Raw genomic sequence first — 20574 nt, 5'->3', positions numbered from 1 at the left:
TGGATGTGTCTATATGTACAACAAACTGAATCACTTTGTTGTACAGCAGAAATTGTCACAACCTTGCTGTGTAGCAGAAATTGACAAAACACTGTAAATCAACTATAATAAATAAATTATCCCAGTTTAAAATAAAGACATTGTCACAACCTCATAAATCAACTTTACTTCAATAAAATTTTTAAAAATGAAAAAAGGTAAGTACCAGTAATACCAAAAATTTTTAAATATTACAATAATTTTAATAGCAAATATCTAGGCATTGTTCTAATTTTCCTATCTAAAAATACTGTTTACAGTTGATTTCTTCAAATCAATCTCCAGAGGTGGTCAACACTAGGTTAGATATCTGTTAAGTCTTTCTTTATCTAGGAGTTTTTCTCTTTTTTTCTTGTCATTTTTTTCTTACCATTTATGCAAGGCAAATTTTGGGCCTTGTTTCATATCTCTCAGCCCACCTTTTACCTTTTGCTCAGATTGTTGCTATAGCAGTTAGTATGGAGATATAGCCTGACAGGAACAACCCTCAGCTGCTCTAAGATTTCTTGTTTCAGGAGTTCCCATCTGGCTCAGTGGTTAATGAATCCGACTAGGATCCATGAGGCTGCAGTTTTGATCCCTGGCTTCACTCAGTGGGTTAAGAATCTGGCATTGCTGTGAGCTGTAGTGTGGGCCTCGGATACTGCTCAGATCCAGTGTTGCTGTGGCTATGGTGTAGGCCGGTGGCTACAGCTCTGATTCGACCCTAGCCTGGGAATCTCCATATGCTGCTGGTGTGGCCCTAAAAAGACAAAAAGACAAAAAAAAAAAAGATTTCTTGTTCTGGCTATAGAGCATCTCTGCTGCTGTAGCATGGGACCCCTGCGGGAGCCCACTCAGCCATTTTAGCACATGAACACAAATAGGGTTACAAAGGACCTTTTGTTGGGACTTGATGCACAAATACTCTTCTCCACTGACTTAGATGGTCAATTCTGAAGACAAAAACTGCATAGTTTCTCAGATGGGCTAAGCCCTAGCTGTCTGTCTACAGCAGTAATCACCTCACCCTTGAATTGGCTTTCCCTCCTTTCCTGATTAACTTTTTCTGATCCTCCTGCACCAGTAGGAAAGTCCAACTATACAACATTTATTTGTGAAAGAATGTAAGTCATTTATATTATAGATTTTCCCACATTTTGGATTTTACTGATGTATCTCCATGGTTTTAATTAATATGTTCTTCTATACTTTGTCTTTCACCCATGTAGAAAATATATAGAAAGCAACCAAAAGATAATGTACCAAAATGTTAACTCTCTGAATGTTGAAATTATAAGGAATTAGTTTATTCTTCTTTGTATGTTCCTTTATTTTCTAATAGACTTCATAGTCATTCATGCAGCAAGTATTGATTGATTAGCTCTGTTGTGAGTTAGACACTATTCTATGTACAGGGCATGCAGTAATTAATAAAACTGACAATTTTTTGCCTTTATAAAGTATATTGTCTTTTATAATCAGAAAGAATGTAAATATTTCCATTAATTGTACTGAATTTTAATTGCACTGAATTTTAGATTTTGAGCCTTTTGAATTAGTTTTAGCACCTTGTTTTGTGACATGTGGAAGGAGAAATTGAAGGCTGTGTGTAAGACAGAAGAAAAAAAGATTGCAAGATATATTCCTGGTTTTTATGGTAGTGAAATATTTTGTACCTGTCAAATTATTCCTAATACCCAGATTAAATCTAGTTTGTATCAGTAACTTTAAATGAAAATGTACTTTGCTTCCAGTGTGACAGTGAAAATGAAGCAACATTTTTGGCAGGTCACTAAAGATTATCTGGTCATTTAAGGAAATTTTTTTTCCTTTGGAAATCATCACATATTCTAATTGCTTACACATTTTGGCATATGACTTTGTAATTCTGCTATTTAATTATGAAAAGACATGTTATGTGGACAAAATAGTTACTAAATGTCTGATATGCCAAGGACATTTCTGGCTTTCATTAGAAGCCAGATTAATGAATGATTACTTTTCTTTTAAAATAATAATCATGAGGGGAAATTGTAAATTATATTAAAATGAGATTCAATAGAAAATTTGGCTTCATTTTTGTTTGCTCATTAACACAAATTTCCACAAATGTTGATGTAGCAGAAGTAAAATATATATTATTCCGATGTGAGTTGAAATAAAAAAAAGGGTGAGGCTGTTTTTTTGTCATTTGAATTTCTATGATCAGATGGCTGGATTCTAGCCAGTAGCTCATATTTTAGCCTTGTTTTGTCATGTCTTTTGCACATACTGTATCCCAGGATACCTAACAGATCTAAACTTGTAAGTTTTAGTTTTAGAACAGTTCAAAAATAATCACAAAGCATACAGAGTCCTAAAATTAAGCAGTATTTAAAATAGTGGAGTGCTGATGAATTTCAGTAAAAAGATGATTAAGAATATAGTAGTGAATACCAAGAAAATTTAGGGTAGCCATAGGTAAGTAGGAAGGACAGTAAAAGGAAAAAAATTTATTGTCTATTACTTGAGTATGTCTCCTCTCCCTTTTTGTGCAGTCTTAGTATCTTCACTATCTCTGGGTATAGTGGATAAGGCAGTTGCTTCAAGCTCTGGGTCCTGCTGCTTGTAGTAACCAGTCTTGCATAGCTAGCCAATGACTTGGAGAAGCAGCAGCATGGAGAGTTTTTAAAATACTATATAGAAAAACTTGAGGTTGGTCAGAGCAGAAGATCTCTATTTCCTTTCCACTGGCTGACCCTATTCATCTTAGTCTGATTTTGTATACATGGAAGATGAAAAGGGTGTGAAAAGGGAAACACAGATCATACCGTGACTGACTTGTTCCTGGATTCCATATTCTCCCTAGGAGGACCCTTCATGCCCTTAGTGATAGTCTTACCTAGAGCACTTTTAGTTTGAGACACATCCTTTTACACTCGGTTATATGCAGTGAGTTCTGGTTCAATGTGGTGATGTAGGAGGATCCTGAAGTCACCTCCTCCCACGGACACACCATATCTGTAACTAAATACAGAATAATTTCCTTTGAAAGAAACCCAAAAACGAGACATGCAACTCCTACACATCAAGACATGAGAAAAAGCCCACACTGAAATGGATAGGAGAGGCTGCGACATGATCTCACCATAAATTACCGCTGCCACGATAACCAGTGGTCAAGAGGGAACGCACAGACCTGAGCTTCTACCTGAGGAGCAAGGAGTTTGAACTTCACATCTGACACCTCAGCTTTTGAGACCTACACCCAAGAGATGAGCCCCAGAACACCAGCATTGAAAGCCAGTGGGGCTTGCACGTACGCAGCCTACAAGGCCATAGTGAACTGAGGAGCAGTTATTAGAGGGCTTATCCTTGGCTACCCACATGGCTCAGTGCAAAGGCCGCTGAATGAAAAGTGCCCAGTCTTTCTGTGAAAGAGGTCTATTTGCTTATCTTACAGAGTTAGCCTGAGGAGTAGACCTCTAGTTTTATACACATTTAAGGGCCTTCTGAAATCTTCTCCCAAGACAGGAAATGGCAGGCTCCATCTTTGCACTCTCCCTCTGCTTTGCTCCCAGTCTCTAGTATTTCCTTGAAAGGAGCTTGTGCATGTGTCTAGTGACCTGGTTTTTGCAGCAGCTGCCCAAAGGACATCCCTTGATTGTCTGCCTCTGGTGGGCAGCAGAATTTATGTTCACAGGTTCCATAGGACTGTGACAGAGAAAGAGTTGTTAACTGGTTACCACCACCAGGATATAGTGCAGAGACAGCAGACTGAAACACACCTCCAGTCTTTTTGTGAAAGTGGCCCATTTGCTTACCATGAACCTTTGGCCTGAGGGGTAGGCTTCTGGTTTAATATACATATGGAGGCCTGCTGAAATACTCTCCAGAGACTGCAGAGGCCAGTGTTAAATATTCAAGTTCCGTTGTGGCACAGCAGGTTAAGGATCTGGTGTTGTCACTTCTGTGGCTTGGGGTCAGTACTGTAGTGTGGGTTCCATCCCTAGGAACTTCTTCATGCCATGGGCACAACCAAAAAGAAAAAATATATATGTTTAATATTATGTTTATATTTGTATGTGTGTGTTTGTTGATAAAGGTAGCCATTGTTCTCTTATTTGGACTGCTATGTAGTTGTGTATATCAAAAATTATATAAATTTATTTAAACATGCCAGTATTTAATTTATCTATGTTTATGTAGATTAACATTTCCAATTTTATCAGTCAGCTATTGCTGTGTAACAACCAACCATATTAAATTTCAGTGACATAAAACACAAGCATTTACTAGCTCACAGCTGGCTAATCATAACTGGCTTTGCTCTATTGATAGGCTGGGAGATGGTTAATTTAGGCTGAGTCTTATCTGCTTGATGGTTTTGTCAGATTTGTTAGTTTATTCCATATATTTCTCATCCTTTTTAGACCAAAGGCCTCTCTGGGGTATATTCTTTTCATGGTATTGGCAGAGGTGCAAGAAAGCAAGCCAACCTCAGAAGACAGTTTTAAGGATCTAGGCATGTTGTAATTGCTAATATCCCATTGTCCAAAGCAAATCACAACTAAGCCCAAAGTTAAGGGATTTTCCAGGGAAGTCAAGAAGGAGGAAGTGAGTATTTGAGAACAAAAATCTAATATGCCAGTGTTTTTTTACTATTACAAAGCATACTGCAGTGAACATTTTTCCATATGTCTCCTGGTACATATATGCAAAAAGTTATTTTCAACATATATACCTGGAAGTTGGACTCTCTGGCCCATAGGATACAGTCCTCTTCAAATTTGCTAAACATTGCCAAATTGATTTCCAAAGTAGATAAAATAATTTACATTTTCTCTAAGAATGTATGAGTTTCCTCCTCTGCATTCCTGCCAAGACATGATATTGTCAGACTTAAATTTTTAGTAATCTAATGAGAATGAATGATATCTTTGTGGTTTCATTTTGCATTTCACTAGCAAGTAATAAGGCTTATCATCTCTGAATGTTTATTGGCTATTTACATTGCCATATCTATGAGTTGCCTATTTATCTTCTCTACTCATTTTCTATTTGATTTCTTTTTGATTAGTAGAAGTATTATATGTATTCTCTATTGAAATCTGTCGTGTATTTAGCAAATATCTTTTCCTGGTCTGTGGCCCATCTTTTTATTTTGTTTATGATAATTGTTAATGTAAAAAATTTGCCAATATTTTCAAGCATATCAGTTTCTCCTTGGTGGTTTGTACTATTTCTTTTAACCACTTTATTGAGGTATAATTAACAAAGAATAAACAGCACATATTTAAAGTGTTTGATGAGTTTTGACATACTAATCACATGTATATACTGGTGAACCTACCAGCACAATCAGTATAATGAACGTAATATTACTTCATACTCATTTGTAATCCTGCCTTTTCACTCCTTCCTATCCCCCAAGTCCCAGGCAATCACTGATCTTTCTGTCTTCCATATCCTTACTGATTATCTGTCTACTTTCTCTGTTAGTTATTGAGAGAAGGAGTTTGATCTCTGACTTTATTTGTGGATTTGTTTTTGTTTCAAACATTTTGAAATTATTGAATCAAACTGAGTTTTGTTTTTGCTTCAAGCATTTTGAAATTATTGAATCAAACTGAGTTTTTGCTTCAAGTATTTTGAAATTATTGAATCAAACCAAGCAGGAGTACATGTTTAGAATTATTCTGTCTTCTTGGTGAATTGACCCTCTTATCAGTGTTTATTTTTTTATTTTTTTGTCTTTTTGCCATTTCTTGGGCCGCTCCCATGGCATATGGAGGTTCCCAGGCCAGGGGTCTAACCGGAACTGTAGCTGCCAGCCTACGCCAGAGCCACAGCAACGCGGGATCCGAGCCGCGTCTGCAACCTACACCACAGCTCACGGCAACACCGGATCGTTAACCCACTGAGCAAGGGCAGGGACCGAACCCGCAACCTCATGGTTCCTAGTCGGATTCGTTAACCACTGCGCCACGACGGGAACTCCCCTTATCAGTGTTTAATTGACCTTCTTTACTTTTTTTTTTTGGCCACACGCATGGCATGCAGAAGTTCCCAAGCCAGGGATGGAACTCAAGCCATAGCAGTGACAACTCTGAATCTTTAGCCACTATGCCACCAGGGAACTCTTTGACTCTCTTTACTCTTTTTTTTTTTTTTTTTTTGTCTTTTGTTGTTGTTGTTATTGCTGTTGTTGTTGTTGTTATTTCTTGGGCCGCTCCCGCGGCATATGGAGGTTCCCAGGCTAGGGGTTGAATTGGAGCTGTAGCCACCGGCCTACGCCAGAGCCACAGCAACGCAGGATCCGAGCCGCGTCTGCAACCTACACCACAGCTCATGGCAACGCCGGATCGTTAACCCACTGAGCAAGGGCAGGGACCGAACCCGCAACCTCATGGTTCCTAGTCGGATTCGTTAACCACTGCACCACGACGGGAACTCCTTTTTTTTTTTTTTTTTTTTTTTTTTTTTGGTCTTTTGTTGTTGTTGTTATTGCTGTTGTTGTTGTTGTTTCTTTACTCTTGCTAATACTTTTTTTCTCACGTCCACATGGTCTGAATATTTATGAAGTCTTTCTTTTTCTTTACTTTTCATTTTGGCTGTACCTGCAGCATGTGGAAGTTTCTGGGCTAGGCATTGAACCCATGCCTCAGCAGTGACCCAAGCTGCTGCAGAGATAATGCCAATCCTTAACCTGCTGTGCCACAAGAGAACTCCTGTCCTTTTAATTCACTTTTCATGATATATCTTTTCCCATCATATTACTTTTAACCTACCTGTATCACTGTATTTAAAGTGGGTTTCATGGAAGTTCTCGTGGTACAGCAGAAATGAATCTGACTAGTATCCATGAGGATGAGGGTTCAATCCCTGGCCTTGCTCGGTGGGTCAGGGATCTGGCATTGCTGTGAGCTGTGGTGTAGTTCACGGACATGGCTCAGATTCTTTATTGCTGTGGCTGTGGTGTAGGCCAGCAGCTGCAGCTCCTATTGGACCCCTAGCCTGGGAACTTCCATATATACTGTGGGTGTAGCCCTGAAAGCAAATGAAATAAAATGAAATGAAAAATAAAATAAAATAAGGATTTCTTGGAAATGGTTTGCAGTGGGCATGTGTGCAGATGTGTGGGTAAAGATGGTGGAGTGTGGTTATAGCTCTTTGCTAGTTACATTCAGCCCATCTGGTAAACTTGTCCAGATTGAATATGCTTTGCCTGTTGCAGCTGGAGGATTCACTTCAGTGGGAATTAAAGCTGCAAATGGTGTAGTCTTAACAACTAAGAAGCAGCAGAAATCCATTCTGTGTGATGAGTGAAATGTCCACAAAGTGGAACCAATCACTAAGCATGTAGGCTTGATGTATAGAGGCATGGACCCAGATTACAGAGTACTTGTGCACAAGGCTCAAAAACTAGCTCAACAGTACTATCTTGTTCACCAGGAACCCACTCCGACAGCTCAGCTGGTATAGAGAGTAGCTTTTGTAATTCAGGAGTACACTCAGTCACGTAGTGTTCATCCATTTGGGGTTTCTTTACTTATTCGTAAATGAGGGAATGAGGGACAACAGTATTTATTTTAGTCATATCCATCTGTAAGTGTCATTAGATATATTTGAGGGGGTTGTTGAAGTGCTCTTTGAGTATCTAATAAAAGTAGCCATAAAAAGCTTAAAAATTAAAAAAAAAAAAAATACTAAGGAGTTCCTGTCGTGGTGCAGCAGAAATGAATCCGGGAGTTCCCATCATGGTGCAGTGGTTAACGAATTTGACTAGGAACCATGAGGTTGTGGGTTCGGTCCCTGCCCTTGCTCAGTGGGTTAAGGATCTGGCGTTGCTGTGAGCTGTGGTGTAGGTTGCAGATGCGGCTCCGATCCAGCATTGCTGTGGCTCTGGTGTAGGCTGGTGGCTACATCTCCTATTGGACCCCTAGCCTGGGAACCTCCATATGCTGCGGGAGCGGCCCAAGAAATGGCAAAAAGACCAAAAAGACCAAAAAAAAAAAAAAAAAAAGAAGAAATGAATCCGACTAGTATCCATGAGGATGATGCAGGTTCGATCCCTGGCCTCTCTCAGTGGATTAAGGATCTGGCATTGCCGTGAGTGAGCTGTGGTGTAGGTCACAGACCCGGTTCGGATCTGGCATTGCTATGGTTGTTGCCTAGGCAGGCAGCTACGGCTTCCATTAGACCCCTAGCCTGGGAACCTCCATATGCCACGGGTGCGGCCCTAAAAAGACAAAAAAAGTAAAATGGACAAGATATAGTTGGATCTTTTTTTATCCAAAATGACAATTTTCTCCTTTTAATTAATGTGTTTAGATGATTTATATCAAATGTAATTATTGATGTGTTTGGATTTAGGTCTCCCACTTTATTATTGTTTGTTTTCCCTTTTTATGTTCCTCTTTTACCTTTTCCCTGCCTTCTTTTCAGATTATTTGAAGATTTAAAAATACTTCATTTTAATTGACTTTAGTAGGGAGGTTGACTATCTCTTTAATTTAGTGGTTGCTGTTGGAATTATAATATACATAGTTAACTTTTCAGTTTACTGAGAATTTATATTTTACAACTTCAAGTGGACTCTTTTATTTTTATTTTTATTTTATTTTTTTTATTTTCCCACTGTACAGCAAGGGGGTCAGGTTATCCTTACATGTATACATTACAATTACATTTTTTCCCCCACCCTTTCTTCTGTTGCGACATAAGTATCTAGACAAAGTTCTCAATGCTATTCAGCAGGATCTCCTCGTAAATCTATTCTAAGTTGTGTCTGATAAGCCCAAGCTCCCGATCCCTCACACTCCCTCCCCCTCCCATCAGGCAGCCACAAGTCTCTTCTCCAAGTCCATGATTTTCTTTTCTGAGGAGATGTTCATTTGTGCTGGATATTAGATTCCAGTTATAAGTGATATCATATGGTATTTGTCTTTGTCTTTCTGGCTCATTTCACTCAGGATGAGATTCTCTAGTTCCATCCATGTTGCTGCAAATGGCATGATGTCATCCTTTTTTATGCCTGAGTAGTATTCCATTGTGTATACATACCACATCTTCCGAATCCAATCATCTGTCGATGGACATTTGGGTTGTTTCCATGTCCTGGCTGTTGTGAATAGTGCTGCAATGAACATGCGGGTGCACGTGTCTCTTTTAAGTAGAGTTTTGTCCGGATAGATGCCCAAGAGTGGGATTGCAGGGTCATATGGAAGTTCTATGTATAGACTTCTAAGGTATCTCCAAACTGTTCTCCATAGTGGCTGTACCAGTTTACATTCCCACCAACAGTGCAGGAGGGTTCCCTTTTCTCCACAGCCCCTCCAGCACTTGTTGTTTGTGGATTTATTAATGATGGCCATTCTGACTGGTGTGAGGTGATATCTCATGGTAGTTTTGATTTGCATTTCTCTTATAATCAGCGATGTTGAGCATTTTTTCATGTGTTTGTTGGCCATCTGTATATCTTCTTTGGAGAAATGTCTCTTCAGGTCTTTTGCCCATTTTTCCATTGATTGATTGGTTTTTTTGCTGTTGGGTTGTATAAGTTGTTTATATATTCTAGAGATGAAGCCCTTGTCCATGGCATCATTTGAAACTGTTTTCTCCCATTCTGTAAGTTGTCTTTTTGTTTTCTTTTGGGTTTCCTTTGCTGTGCAAAAGCTTTTCAGTTTGATGAGGTCCCATGGGTTTATTTTTGCTCTAATTTCTATTGCTTTGGGAGACTGACCTGAGAAAATATTCATGATGTTGATGTCCGAGAGTGTTTTGCCTATGTTTTCTTCTAGGAGTTTGATGGTGTCCTGTCGTATATTTAAGTCTTTCAGCCATTTGGAGTTTATTTTTGTGCATGGTGTGAGGGTGTGTTCTAGTTTCATTGCTTTGCATGCAGCTGTCCAGGTTTCCCAGCAATGCTTGCTGAATAGACTTTCTTTTTCCCATTTGATGTTCTTGCCTCCCTTGTCAAAGATTAATTGACCATAGGTGTCAGGGTTGATTTCTGGGTTCTCTAGTCTGCTCCATTGATCTGTCTGTCTGTTTTGATACCAGTACCACACTGTTTTGATGACTGTGGCTTTGTAGTATTTCTTGAAGTCTGGGAGAGTTATGCCTCCTGCTTGGTTTTTGTTTCTCAGGATTGCTTTGGCGATTCTGGGTCTTTTGTTGTTCCATATAAATGTTGGGATTGTTTGTTCTAGTTCTGTGAAAAATGTCATGGGTAATTGGATAGGGATTGCATTGAATCTGTAGATTGCTTTGGGTAGTATGGCCATTTTTACAATATTGATTTTCCCAATCCAGGAACATGGAATATCTTTCCATTTCTTTACATCTTCTTTGATTTCTTTGATTAAAGTTTTCTAGTTCTCGGCATATAGGTCCTTTACCTCCTTGGTCAGGTGTATTCCGAGGTATTTGATTTTGTGAGGTGCAATTTTAAAAGGTATCGTATTTTTGTATTCCTTTTCTAATATTTCATTGCTGGTTTACAGAAATGCAACTGACTTCTGAATGTTTATCTTATATCCTGCTACTTTGCTGAATTTATTAATCAGTTCAAGGAGTTTTGGGGTTGAGTCCTTAGGGTTTTCTAGGGTTTTCTAGGTATAGTATCATGTCATCTGCATACAGTGACAGTTTGATCTCTTCTCTTCCTATATGGATGCCTTTTATTTCTTTTGTTTGTCTAATTGCTGTGGCTAGGACTTCCAAAACTCTGTTGAAGAGCAGTGGTGAGAGTGGGCATCCCTGTCTTGTTCCAGATTGGAGTGAGAAGGCTTTCAGTTTTTCCCCATTGAGTACTATATTTGCTGTGGGTTTATCATAAATGGCTTTGATTATATTCAGGAGTGTTCCCTCTATACCCACTTTGGCGAGGGTCTTGATCATGAATGGATGTTGAACTTTGTCAAATGCTTTTTCTGCGTCTATTGAGATGATCATATGATTTTTGACTTTTTTTTGTTAATGTGGTGTATGATGCTGATTGATTTGCGTATGTTGAGCCATCCTTGTGAACCTGGGATGAACCCAACCTGGTCATGGTGTATAATTTTTTTGGTATGTTGTTGGATTCGGTTGGCTAAGATTTTGTTGAGACTTTTTGCATCTATATTCATCAATGATATTGGCCGATAGTTTTCTTTTTTGGTAGTATCTCTGTCTGGTTTTGGAATGAGGGTGATGGTGGCCTCATAGAATGTCTTTGGAAGTATTCCTTCTTCTTCAACCTTTTGAAAGAGTTTAAGGAGGATGGGCACCAATTCCTCTTTATATGTTTGATAGAATTCACCTGTGAAGCCATCTGGTCCTGGACTTTTATTTGTAGGGAGTGATTTTATGACCTCTTCAATTTCATTTCTAGTGATTGGTCTGTTCAGTTGGTCTGTTTCTACTTGATTCAGTTTTGGCAGGCTGTGAGATTCTAGAAAAGTGTCCATTTCTTCCAGATTGTCAAACTTGTTGCCGTATAGTTGTTCATAATATTCTCTTATGGTTTTTTGTATTTCTGCTGTATCCGTTGTGATTTCTCCTTTTTCATTTCTAATTTTGGTTATTTGGGTTCTTTCTCTCCTCTTTTTAGTGAGTCTGGCCAGGGGTTTGTCAATTTTGTTCACCTTTTCAAAGAACCAGCTCTTGGTTTTATTAATTTTCTCTATTGTTTTTTGAGTCTCTATTTTATTGATTTCTTCTTTGATCTTTATAATTTCCTTCCTTCTGCTGACTTTAGGACTTTTTTGTTCTTCTTTTTCTAATTCGTTTAGGTGGAGGGTTAAGTTGTCAATTTGGGATCTTTCTTCTTTTTTGAGAAAGGCCTGTATTGCTATAAATTTCCCTCTGAGCACTGCTTTCGCCACATCCCATAGATTTTGAGAGGTTGTGTCTTCATTATCATTTGTTTCAAGGTAGTTTTTAATTTCCTTCTTGATTTCCTCATTGACCCATTGGTTTTTTTAGTAGCATGTTGTTGAGTCTCCATGTAGTAGGTTTTTTCTCTTTCCTTTTCCCATGGTTGGTTTCTAATTTCATGGCATTGTGGTCAGAGAAGATACTTGAGATAATTTCTATGCTCCTAAATTTATTGAGATTCGCTTTGTGTCCCAACATGTGGTCGATTCTTGAGAATGTTCCATGAGCATTTGAGAAGAATGTGTATTCTGCTTTTTTTGGATGTAGTGTCCTGAAGATATCAATTCAGTCTAACTTTTCTATTGTTTCCTTTAGGATCTCTGTTGCTTTATTGGTTTTCTGTCTAGAGGATCTGTCCATTGATGTGAGGGGGGTATTTAGGTCTCCTACTATGATTGTATTCTCATCAATATCTCCCTTTATGTCTGTTAATATTTGTTGTATGTATCTGGGTGCTCCTGTATTTGGGGCATATATGTTGACGATAGTAACATCCTCTCCTTGGATGGATCCCTTAATCATTAAGTAGTGTCCTTCTTTGTCTTTCTTTATGTCTTTTGTTTTAAAGTCTATTTTGTCTGATATGAGCGTTGCGACTCCTGCTTTTCTGTCATGTCTATTGGCGTGAAATATTTTTCCCCACCCTTTCACTTCCAATCTATATGTATCTTTTGTCCTAAGGTGAGTTTCTTGTAGGCAGCATATTGAAGGTTTTTGCCTTTTTATCCACTCAGCCACTCTGTGTCTTTTGATTGGGGCATTCAGTCCATTGACATTTAAGGTGATAAGTGATAGATGATTATTTATTGCCATTTGAACCTCGTGTTCCAGTTGATTCTATGGTTCTCCATTCTTCCTTTTTTTTTTTTTTTTTTTTTGGTTGGATGGTCTCCTGTTATTATCTGCTTGAGTGTTTTGTTTTGTTTTTTTTTTTCATTTTTTGCGAATGTAATCTTTGGTTTTGGCTTGCGGTTGCCCTGTTTTTTAAGTATGCTAACCCCTTCCCATAATTGTGTGTTTTAGCCTGATGGTCCTGTAAGTTCAAACACTTCATTACTATATTAAAATTAAGAAGAGAAATATACAAACAAACAAACAAAAAGGGTTATTTACTTCCTAACATCCCTTGCCCACATTTTATGGTTTTGATGACTCTTTTTATTTTTTTCTTTTTAATTTTATTTTGTTTGAAGCATGTTCATGATTAAATCTGTATGCTGGCTTATTTGAGTGACTGCTCTCTGATTGTGGTTTCCTCAGTCCTAGTTCTTCCTCTTCTTCTTTTTTTTTTCTTTTCTTTTTTCTTCCCTTTCCTTCCTTTCTTTTTGGTTTAGAGAAACCCTTTCAATATTTCCTTTAACCTGGGTTTTGTGTTGCTGTATTCTTTAAGTTTTTGTTTGTTGGGAAAAAATTTTTATTTCCACTTCTATTTTAAATGATATTCTTGCTGGGTAGAGTATTCTAGGTTGCATATTTTTTCCTTATAGCACTTTAAATATCTCTTGCCATTCCCTCCTGGCCTGTAGTGTTTCTGTAGAGAAATCAGCTGATATTCTTATGGGGTTCCCTTGTAGATAACATTCTGTTTTTCTCTTGCTGTCTTTAGGATCCTCTCTTTATCACTAACTTTTGCTATTTTTATTATGATGTGTCTTGGTGTGGGTCTATTTGGGTTCAGTTTGTTTAGGGCCCTCTGTGCTTCATGTATCTTGAACCCAGTATCCTTTAGATTTGGGAAGTTTCCAGCGATAATTTCTTCAAATATATTTTCCATCCCCTTATCTTTTTCTACTCCTTCTGGAATTCCTATTATGCGTAGATTGGCCCGCTTTATATTATCCCATAGGTCTCTTATATTGCTTTCCTGTTTTTTGATTCGGTTTTCTGTCTGTTGACCGGATTGAGTGATTTCCATTATTCTATCTTCCATATCACTGCTTCGTTCTTCTGCATTATTCATTCTGGTTTTTACTGCCCTTAGTTCAGTTTGCATCTCTGCAAATGAATCTTCTAGTTTTTCTTGGCTCCTCCTTATATTTTCTAGTTCCTTTCTGAGGGTATCTGCATTACTATTCATACCTTCTCTTAATTCCTTCAGTATTTTCACTATTTCTCTTTTGAACTCCAGGTCTGTCAGACTGCAGAGATCTGTTTCATTGTTGACTGTTTTAGGTGAGTTCTCCTGTTGGTTTGACTGGGGGTGGTTTCTCAGCTTCTTCATCTTGCTTGTTGTTTTCTTTCTCCTGAGGGAGTTGTACTTTCTGTTATCGGGCAGTGTTTACCTTGTCACTGCCGTGGAATATCTCCTGAGGGCTGGCGTTGTTGGTCAATCTTTTTTGAGGCAGTGTGGCTTTTCTGGAGTGTTGATGAAGCTAACAGTGTTTCTTTGAAGCAAAGGAGGACTTCCTGAGGGCAGACAGGACTAGGAGGTCCACACCACGATGGCAGCAGATTTCACTTGGTCATGCAGAGCTTGCTCTGGTGTTTTTAGGCTCTGGGGTTCTTGCAGGGAGTTGGCGGTGTTGGGCAGCTGTTCCTCAGGAGTGCAGCACCCCCTGGGGGCTGGAGCAGCTATCTGGGTCACTGAGAACCTAAGAGGCTCTTCCCTAGGGCAGCCCAACTCAGAAGGACGGCCTGCGAATGTAGGCGGATCTTTTCACAGTCTGGCCAAGCTTGTTGCAGCTTTTCTGGGCTGCAGGGGGTCCTCCAGGGGGCTGGTGGTGCTGAACAGCTATTCTGTAGGAGTGGGGCACCCCCTGGGGGCTTGGGCGGGTAGCAGGGCTGTTGGAAACCCAAGAGGCTCCTCCCCGGGGCAGCCTGACTCAGAAAAACTGTCCGAGAATTAGGCAGATCTATTCACAGCCTGGCTAGGCTTGTTCTAGCTTTTCTGGGCTGCAGGCCTTTTCTCGGGGGCTGGTGGTGTTTGGTGCTGCTCTGCGGAAGTGTAGCCCCTCCAAAGGGCAAGCAGGCCTGTGCAGGCACAGCCCCTGCGGTGGTAGGCTTCAGGCAATTGTTGAGGCCTGCCCTCCCGGATGACAGGCAGCCCCAGGTCTGGCGAGAGCGTAGGGGGTGGTGGGGGTGGGGGGAGGGGATGCACTGGGAAGCACAGCTTTCAGCTAGCTAGCGGGCCTGTAAGCTTGCTGTGGCGTGGGGGGTATTCTATGGGGACCCACCCCTTCTTCTCTCCCCTCCCCAGCACGGGCACAGACCAGGCTCTTCTCCCAGGTTCCCTCTGATGCGGCTTTCCACTTCCTCGCCCCTAGAGTATCACTCCCTTTCTCTGCAACAGCTTTGTTTTCTAGTCTCCCAGACAGTCTCTGCCCCGTCAAATGGTTTCTAGACCTCCCAAGCAGTTTCTGCTCCGCCCCGCCCCCCCAGCCCGTTCTCTCGGACTAACCTCTGGAGCCGAGGTCTCGGTGCCCAACCCCCATCCAGGTGTCCCCCGTCCCTTTCCCGGGGACTAACCTCTGGAGCCGAGGTCTCGGTGCCCAGCCCCCACCCAGGCGTCTCAATTTTTGGTGACTGTGCCCATAGTTCAGATGGTCCGTTCAGTTCTTGATAGGCTTTTCCGTATTCCAACTTACTGCTACACTCTTCTCTGCATCTGGAGATTCCTCCGGTTCGTTTGATCTTTCCCCCGTGTAGGTGACTTTCCAGGGTGCAGGATCCCTTTCTCCTCCGCAGTTCCCTTTCAGGAGCGCCTGTCCCGCTCGGATTCACCTTCTCTCACTCTCCTCTTTTCTCCCGTTCTGCCCAGTAATGTCACGAACTTCTTGCCGTTATTGGAGTTTAGGTTCCTCTGCCAGCGATTGGTTGCTGTTCTATGCGAGTCTTTCATTCTGTAGATGTGCTTTTTTTTGTTGTGTTTGTGGGAGAGGGCGAGCATGTCCTCCTACTCCTCCGCCATCTTGTCCTCTCCGAGTGGACTCTTTATGTCTTACCACTAAGGAGGTTTCTCCCCAGTTTATAGTATAGTCTCATGTATTACATCTGCATATATTGAATACTCTGCCAGACATTGCCTTAAGTTTTTATTTCAACTGTCTGTAAAGGACTTAAGAGGAGAAAAGAGTCTGTTGTATATAGCTAGATATTAACCATTTCTGTTGCTCTTTCTTATTCCTTAAGTTTCATATTTCTCTCTGATATCATTTTCTTCCCCCTTGAAGAGTAGAACATCTATTAGACTTGTCCTGCTGGTGAATTCTCTCTGTTTTCCTTCATCTGGAAACATTTTTATTTTACCTTCATTGTTGAAGAATATTTTCACTAAATAAAAAATTCTGGGTTTAAGTTCTTTTCTTTCAGCATTTTAAACTGATTGCTTCAAAGATTTTTTTTCTTTGCCTTTGGTTTTCAGCAGTTTGATTTTTAAAAAACTTATCTCTCAGAGTTCCTGTTGTGGCACAGTGCAAACGAATCTGACTAGTAACTATGAGGTTGTGAGTTCAGTTCCTGGCCTGCTCAATGGGCTAAGGATCTGGCATTGCTGAGCTGTGGTGTAGGTCGCAGACATGGTTCTGATCCTGTGTTGTTGTTGTTGTGGTTGTGGCATAGGCCAGCAGCTTTAGTTCAGATTTGACCCCTAGCCTGGGAACCTCCATATGTTGTGGGTTCGACCCTGAAAAACAAACAAAAAAAACTTCTCTCTCATATCCAATAAACTTGAGCTGTACTTTTTTTTTGCTGGCTTATATTAGCTGAGAGTATAATATTTTAATAAAATTTTAGGATAAATTATAACATTAAGCTGAAAAAAGTGAATCTCTAAATTTTTGAGAGATAGCTGTGACTTCTTTAGTAAAATTTATAGAGTTTCTATTTACCTAAGCTCTAATTTATAGATATTAAAATAATATATTGATTCACTTTCACTTTTGTCTTTTAACAGAATGAGTTGCTGTCTTCTAAAACAAGCCTCCTTTTATTTTTATTTTTATTTTTATTTTTTTTTCCATTTCTAGGGCTGCTCCTGCGGCACATGGAGATTCCAGGCTAGGGGTCTAATCGGAGCTGTAGCCACCGGCCTACACCAGGGCCACAGCAACGCGGGATCCGAGCCATGTCTGTGACCCACACCACAGCTCACGGCAATGCTGGATCCTTAACCCACTGAGCGAGGCCAGGGATCAAACCCACAACCTCATGGTTCCTAGTCAGATTCGTTAACTACCGTGCCATGACGAGAACTCCAAGCCTCCTTTTAAATGTTCACTCTGAAGCTTAAACTGAGACTGTTCTTACAGTGTTTCTGCATATTTACATTAATTTTGTTGTGGATTCAAGATAGGCCACTGCCACAATCAAAGAAGATTGTTAGACTTAACAGAAACAATCATTTAATCCTTCTGAGTGTCAGCTTTTTCATTAGTGAAAAGGGGGAGATTGTGTTTAGATCACTCTGTGAAAGTTCTTTGAAAAGTCTGAGATTCATAGAAAGCCCCCAGGCGGAAAGAGCATAACATCCAATGTTCCTAAGCTGGGACCCGAAGAATGAGAGTGGACAATTGGAAGGGGAGTCATCAATTACATTTTCAAACTACACATGTTGTGTTTTCTTCTTCTCCCTCCCCCCAATAATTTAGGCCTATTAGAGTCTCATGAGGAACAGTGAGTAAAGATAGCATGATTTCATCCATCTGCATTTCCTATACTCCACCCTCAACTATGTTAAGAACTGATCTAATCCAACCATTTGCTTCATTTGACAGGTAAAGAAATCTAAATATAACAAGATGAAATAATCATTTTTTCCAATATGAAATTATGAATCTCTCAGCCTACTCTTTGCTTATAAATGACAGAAATTCTCAATACATGCCAGGCTGTCCTTACATGCCCCTCCTTTTTTTTGGCAAATGCACATGTTAAAATACTGTACAAACTGTAGTAAAAAGCTTTCAGTGAAAAACACAAACTTGGTCCAACTTCTTCACCCTCCCAGTAATGTCACAGAAGCAGTCACTTTAAAAAGTTTTTAGGAGCTCCTGTCATGGCTCAGTGGTTAATGAATCCGACTAGGAACCATGAGGTTGTGGGGTTGATCCCTGGCCTTGCTCAGTGGGTTGAGGATCCGGCATTGCCGTGAGCTGTGGTGTAGGTCGCAGACGCGGCTCGGATCCTGTGTTGCTGTGGCTCTGGTGTAGGCCGGTGGCTACAGCTCCAATTCAACCCCTAGCCTGGGAACCTCCATGTGCCAAGAGAGCGGCCCTAGAAAAGGCAAAAAGACTAAATAAATAAATAAATAAATAAATAAAAGTTTTTAAGTTAACATTTGATTTCTTTTAGATGTCATCCTAATAACTTGAAATGTGGTTTATTTGAATTGAAGTGTGCCATAAATGTTAAGTACATACCAGATATTACAAAATTAATATAAAAATAATGTAAAATATCTCGTTTTATATTGATTACATGGTGAAATAATGCTAATTTGGGTATATTAAGCTAATTAAAATAAATTTTAAATTAATTTTACCTGTTTCTTTTTATTTTTTGAAACGTGACTGTTAGAAAATTTTTAGGAGTTCCCATTGTGGCTCAGTATGTTAAGAACCCAACATAAAACCCATTAGGATGCAGGTTTAATCCCTGGTCTCGCTCTATGGGTTAAGGATCCAGTGTTTCCACAAACTGTTCATAGATCACAGATGTGTCTGGGATCTGGTGCTTCTGTGGCTGTGGCATAGGCTTGCAGCTGCAGCTGCAGCTGCAGCTGCAGCTCCAGTTGAACCCCTAGCTCAGGAACTTCCATATGCCACAGGTGCAGTCATAAAAAGAAAAAAAAAGTTTTCATTATACATGTGGCTTACATTTATTTCTTACATTATGATTCTTAGACAGTGCTGCTCCAATTAGCAACCATATATTTCTCTTAGTTGATGTGCCAGGTTTTACTTATGAAATACCTGATCCTAGTCTGATTCTTATTCCTTTGTAAAGCAACAGGAAGGGTTTTTCTAGAAACTGAGGATTTTCTTATTGGTCTTCTGAAATTTCATAAGCATGCACTGAATTACAAGTAGGTTTTGTTCATTTTGCTTAAATAAGCCATTTTAGTTTGTGTTAGTCTTCACCTCCGAAAAATTTTCTGCTCATACTTTTTGGATTATTTCCTCCCTATTTCTGAATGAGAAAAGGTTTTGTATGGCATTAGACCTTATGTTGAGTCTCTGTTTTCCTACGATTCCCTCTTATATTTTCTATTTTCCATCCTGTTGTCTTTTTAGCAGTGGTCCTGGGAGATAACCTTTCCTAATCTTTTGACAATATGTTAAGAAATAGGGGGAGGGAGTTCCCATTGTGGCAAAGCAGAAGCAAATCCAAATAGTATCCACGAGGATGTGGATTTGATCCTTTGTGTCACTCAGTGGGTCGGGGATCCAGCGTTGCCTTGAGCTGTAGTGTAGGTCACAGACATGACTCAGGTTCCACGTTGCTGTGGCTGTCTGTGGCCATGTCTGTGGCTCCAGTTTGACCCCTAGCCTGGGAATTTCCATATGCCATGGGTGTGGCCATAAAAAAGCAAAAAGAAAGAGAAAAGAAATGGGGGAGATAGGCAATTGTAATTTTAATTGTTTACAACTCTTACTTGTTCTCTATCCTTTTATCATAGAGGCATGGTATACATTTATGACTGTGATATCTTCTTCAGTGGCTGTGAGGTTTCAAATTAGATTTGTGTTGTTTAAAATTTCCCTTTTCCTGATATCTCTTTCTTTTGCTGTCAGTGGTTCATTTTGTTCAGGGCAGGCTTCTAGCAGGTGAAGTACATTTTAGAAAGGAGAATGTGTTAACAGACGTGTAGAAGGAAAGATACAGAAAGCTTCCTTGGGGAGTGATGATAATCCAATCATTGTGATACTGTGGGGATAGTAAGATAAAGGTGTGAACTGGCATCAGTACAGTGAGAACTGAAAGAAAAGAACTGAGTGACTATGCAAGAAAAATAATTATAATTGGGAACTGATTTTTCCACTCTAAAAACTCCCACAGCACCTTCTTATTGAACTTATTTATCCTCCCTTGTAGTATTAATTAATTAGTATATGCATATGTCTTTCTAACTAAATTGTGATTCTTCAAGGCAGGAATTCTATCCTACTCATTCAATTTTTTTAAGGTATTTATTGATCAGGCACTATTTCCAGTTCTGCAATAAAGCAGTCAACAATGACAAAAAAATCCCAGCCCTCAAGAGCACTTAATGTATTTGCTTTTATCTTTTACAGTGCTTAGGATTTCACAATGCTAGGGATTCTCAAGCATTGTTAAATTTATTCTTTAACCTACCTTTAAAAGGTAATATTAAGATGGTCTATTTGTATCTGTTTAGGTGTGTTGTAAAATGTCTTCTGATATTATACTCTTCTTGCTTTAACTTTATATAAAAATTATTGTGCATTCAAATTAAACTTCCTCACCTTATTTAGAGGTAATATATCATCTTGATGTAATGAAAATAGTACCACCTTGGGAAGAGTCCAGGGTTCTGGTTCTTGAATAGGTTTGCACATGAAGTTCTACCCTCTGTATCCTCTCAGAGCTTCTCATTTTCATATATAAAATAAAATCTTTTAGCACTGACACTTTGAGTCTGAAATTTTTAATTTCTATGGCATTTGAATAGTGTCATAGCTAAACTATCTT

General features: G+C 39.5%; 1 protein-coding gene across 9 annotated transcripts in view; it reads left to right on the top strand.

Annotated features, from left to right (window-relative positions):
- The window catches only part of MICU1 (mitochondrial calcium uptake 1), a 241898-nt gene that overhangs the window by 75887 nt on the left and 145437 nt on the right, over positions 1-20574 (top strand). The gene's annotated exons all lie outside the window — the stretch shown is intronic.

This window comes from Sus scrofa, chromosome 14 (assembly GCF_000003025.6).
Source record: "Sus scrofa isolate TJ Tabasco breed Duroc chromosome 14, Sscrofa11.1, whole genome shotgun sequence".
Lineage (NCBI taxonomy): Eukaryota > Metazoa > Chordata > Mammalia > Artiodactyla > Suidae > Sus > Sus scrofa.
Note: the sequence above shows the minus strand (reverse complement) of the source record. Positions and strands in the feature narration are given on the sequence as shown.